The 4,866-nt window shown below is 36.5% G+C and overlaps 1 long non-coding RNA gene across 1 annotated transcript; it reads left to right on the plus strand.

Moving 5' to 3' along the window:
* Positions 1-541: 541 nt before the first annotated feature.
* On the plus strand, positions 542-4,401 carry LOC145421794 (uncharacterized). The gene is made up of 4 exons (XR_013903164.1): positions 542-706; positions 1,813-1,947; positions 3,205-3,389; positions 4,008-4,401. It is a non-coding gene; the product is annotated as an uncharacterized LOC145421794 (long non-coding RNA).
* Positions 4,402-4,866: the final 465 nt, after the last annotated feature.

The raw sequence follows: 4,866 nt of genomic DNA on the forward strand, positions 1-4,866 counted from the left end.
GATTACTATTTATGTTGGAGTTTCAATGGCTTCCTGTTGGGCTATCACATCATACAAAGCAGGGGTTTAATCTGCAAACGCTCTTTTACAGATACATTTTCTGCCGCTCTTTAGAGTTAATGAAATTGTTTTGTTTTTATGTTTCATGCAAGTCCGGTCACTTAACATTCCCATTTTTTCACATGAGGTCTTTAGACATAGAGCGAGATCATGTGATTATTTGTAGAAATCTTTCAAGGTAAAACATACAGTACTTTTAAAGTAACAAAGCCGTGTATCAGTTTTGGGGCCCATAAAAGTGTAGAATAAAGGAAATTGAATTTCCCCTCATCATACTGAAAAAAGCCAAATTTTGACATTTGATTGCAATAAAAAAAAATTACAACAGCAAACGACTTTAATGTGATCTCTTTGCATTACTCAGCAAATTCTGCAGGTCTTCATGCAAGCTCTTCATGTGATCTTTTAGGAACAGACAGGTGGCAGCAGAGAGCCATGAGGCCAGAGCAGCTAATGCCCTGGGGTCCCATGCAACACAATTAGAATGTGTCTTTTATTCCATGCCAGCTCCATCTTAGTGTCAGGACATTCAGAAGGTAGAAAAGCAAGGGAACAACGGCAGAAGTGACAAAGCCAAAGAAATGTAGTGAGCAGAAGATGAAGCCACACACATGCTGGTGATGGGACGCAAGCCCTGGATAACACTGTAAGTAATGACATTTCTTGAACATGTTTTATGTCATTTGGAGTGTCTGAATGGCATTTCATGGAAGGCAAATGGGCTTTAGCACACAGGTGATATCATTAATGAAAAAACTGAACAAGCTGATGATTTGCCATTTAATTAAATCACATATTTAAAATATGTTCATCATGATTCTTTCTCCCTATGTCTTTTATGGCCACACAGAGGGCCTTTTTTTAAAAGCATTTTTGGTCTGGTGTCAGCATTTTGGCACAGGGGAGTGATTTAAGGAGGCATGGCATGCTTGCCATGCCCTTCACCTGACTGTTCCAGTCTGCCTTCAAAGTGTATGCAAACAATTAAAATGCCACAGCCCTTTTAATTAGCTCCAGGGTACAGATTGACAGCTCTGGGTGTTGGTGATAGCACAGTAACTAGCTATTACTCTAAATATTTGGTGCGTTGCATAGTTCAGACCATAAGCGTGGGATATGGATGAGTAGTAGGTTTGTTTCTGTTTTTCCTATAGTTGACAGTCTACTTGTTTTGTTTCATTTGGCATCTTCATAGACAAAACAATAGTACTTGATAAGGCAAGTAGAAGGGTTTTTTTAAGGTTATAACCTCAATTAGTGCTCAGATCCAATGTTTCAAAATGTGTCATCAACACCGCTTCGCTGTGCCACCTTGAAACAATGTTGATGTTGACCTGAAGATTACAAAGTTCAACCTAAATCACCGAGCTACAGCTCAAAAGCTCGGGACAAAGCTCATAGACGTCTCTTAGGTCTGAGCAGTTGAGATTTAATTGATGGTTAATCTCTTTGAAAAGAGATATTGACCACTTTTTAATCAAATACCTTTAGAAAAAAGCGTAAAAATATGATTTAAACTTCCAGCTTTAATTTTTTTCAATGCAAATTAAAGAAAAAAAAAAGTGGATCCATAAATAAATAAATGGTAAAATAAAATAAAAATAATACCTACAAAGAGCACTAGATGCTAGTATGACCCTGTTATTTCAGTGTCAAACAAGTTTTTGCTTTTGATCTTAAAACCACTCACAATAATTGTTTGTCACTGAAATGAATTGAAGTGTAATATCTCAGTAATGCATATCTCCACAGGTTCATAGAAGTTTATTGCACTGACAGCTTTGGCAACAGCATCAAAGACAAGCATGGGCAGATGAAGAATAGAAGTTCCATGGCATGTGTTGGATATCACATTTCAGTTCAAGTGGAAATCCTGCAAACGTCTCTGTGCGTTTCAACGCATTCACTCTCTCTCTAATTAAACCTGTTGTTTTCACTCAGCCAAAAATATTTTACTCCATAGGTCACCTCAGCGGTTGTTATAAGAATGCTGCTGCTATTGTTTACAGTCTGCTGATATTGTGTGGCACTACGCTACTAGACAAGTGACAACATGCTGCTTACTGATCTTTCCCCATCCTGAAAAACTGGCAGATTCTGTTGATTGTGTTACACTTCAGAAGCAGTTTTTTATAATTTAACAATAGGCGACTGGATGATATACTAGAGTGATAATATGCTCCATATTTTTTGTGCAATTTAAAAAGTAACCCACATTCAGTATACATGCTTTCAATAACATGACTGAGCAGTCACGCACCCTGATCCTGACCCCTGATTTTGGTGCTCGTGGATATGACATTTATTATTTACAGCAGTGCAACTGTGTGAGAGTACATCTGAGTCTCTGGTGAGGCCCAAGTTCACTGCAGGCCCCTTCCACCATTCTTAAAATGTAATTATAGGGTGAATTTTTTTTTTTTTTTTTGACACAGGCATTTGACAACTCTGTTTAAATTTTCCATTTGCGTAATATATTGAGCCAAGATGATTTGTTAATATTCACAAGTTGTTATTTAACATAATTTCTGATTTTTGTAAAGAAAGAAGAAAAAAAAGGAGGGGCATTATTTCAATTTATTTATTTTAGATAAACGTAAAACCTACAAACATTTATTTTGTTATATAAATAAATATCTTACAGTAGGAATAAAAGTATTTTAGTGTGGAAGTGTGTGATTGTGTTTTGGCTTTTACAATGATGTAAAAGAAAAATAATGAAAACAACGAACTAGGCCAAATATTGATGTTATGTTGGACTACTCAAAGTGCACTGAAATTTTACTCTCAATTATTACAAGATATAGCCCAGCTTAGTACACACATTATGGACAAATTTCAAACAAAACACAACTGAACTAAAACAAAAATATAAATATGATTTCCCTATAAATAGGATTTAGAATAAAAATTTCCTCTTTAAAAGTATGCTAAAAGGTTAACAATTTCCGTGTTCAATTTTAAATAAATACAGCCCATTTTTTATGTAAAAGAGACAAGTCCTATTTTCCCCCTCTAATTAAGGGATTTTAATAAAATAAAATAAAGATTAGGCCTGTGGGGTTTATCTAGTATATGCTTTTTTCTAAAAGCATGTATTCCCTTAAGGCCAGACCTTAATGTTGAGTGTGTGTTGATGTTTAGAGATGGCGCAGATCCAGCGCGGCGCAGTCCACCCCATCGGGACTGTATTAGATCTCTAATTGATGCCTCTCCCCTCGTCGCTGACAGTTACGCACAAACCAGGATCAGGTCACGGAATTTAGCGCGACCTGAAGAGGTGGCGTAGACCGCCTTCAGAGCCTACAGTGGATTAAAAACATAATGAGGTGAGTCGAGGTTCAGCTGCTTTGATTGTAAAGTAACTTTTTAAACTTAAGGATTGTCGGATAACCGGAGCGGAAAGGCGAATCACTTGTTTTTATGACGATTTTAAAGTAATGAGTGAGCTATTTTTACACTACTTCTATTTAACAGACGTCATGGCTAATTTACATGTGAAATTAAACATGTTCAAATTTGGATCAATCCACAATCTGCCTTAAAGCTGGCAGGTTACATTTTATTCACAGTAAAAAAAAAAAAAAAGAAAAAAAAACCCCCCGAAAAATATGTTTTGTTATGTTAAAGATTTACACGTGTTTTAAAACATCAAAGCAGCCCCGAAAAATAGGGCCTCGAACAGATATTTGTTGGCTTTACTTTCAGGATTATGATAATAACGATAACTCTGTCACAAATCTTAAATACTTAAAATGAATGAATTATTAATTTTGTGATGGAATTTACATAATAGGTTTGGAAATTTTCCGTGAGCAGACATTATAGAGGTTTACAGATTCATGAATATTACATCTCTCCTTCAGTTCAAGTATGTGACATTGCTGCTTTCAGCAAGTTTATTTAGTCTGCTATTCATCCTCAAAGTGCCCTCACTTGTTCTGCAGAGCATGGCTGAGAAAGTAAAACACACCAGGGCCATAGGAAGAAGAAGACGAGAAGAAAAAGAAGAAATCTCACAACAAATTCTTTTTTTTTTTTTAACCAGTTTTGCTTTGTTTTATTTTATTATTTGCTATTTGCTATATAAAAACACTATTAGTCAACATGTATGAATTTATAAAAGCTTGGACTGAAACAAGTTTGAGGATGAAATATATAAACATTACGAGCTGAATCATTTTTGGATGATCTTTCTTACTGTGCTGCACTTTGACTAAACCGTCCTGTAAGTATATTGTTATGTTTGTGTCAAACAGGAATGTTATATGAATTATTTCTTCAGTTCCCCAGAAGTCACCTTTCTCTGTGGTCAATAAAGGTGTTGACATCGTCATGCCATTTGCGTGTATTCTAATGTTTGTGTGTGTTTGCTTGTTTTCATGCTTGTCACAAAGAAATAGAGAGTGGGAGGTCGGGGTGGGACTGCCATCGCTGTTGAATTTATGAGTGTGTCGTGAAGTATCTCTGACGCAGGCAGACTAAACAGAGTCTGTGCGTACACGTAAACACATACATACATCCTGCCCTCATCAGAGAAGACATCACGGGACATGAAAAACAGCACAAAGCCAAACTGTGGAATTAATCATAAAGATGAGTTCTATTTTATCCATTGACCAGTCGAACTGTAAGGCCGTGTGGCTGCTGCGTGGCTGCAGCTCTTAAAAGGAAAATTATACTGGTGTCAGCAGAAAACGTAACTGGTAAAGTCATGTTTATAGTGAAACAGTCCTCAGACTCACCCACCCATCCCCATCCTGCAACCCCTCACTGTGGTTTCTCTTTTTGCACCTTGTGTTTTGC

The sequence above is a fragment of the Astatotilapia calliptera genome, chromosome 18, assembly GCF_964374335.1.
Source record: "Astatotilapia calliptera chromosome 18, fAstCal68.1, whole genome shotgun sequence".
In the NCBI taxonomy this organism is placed as follows: Eukaryota; Metazoa; Chordata; class Actinopteri; order Cichliformes; family Cichlidae; genus Astatotilapia; species Astatotilapia calliptera.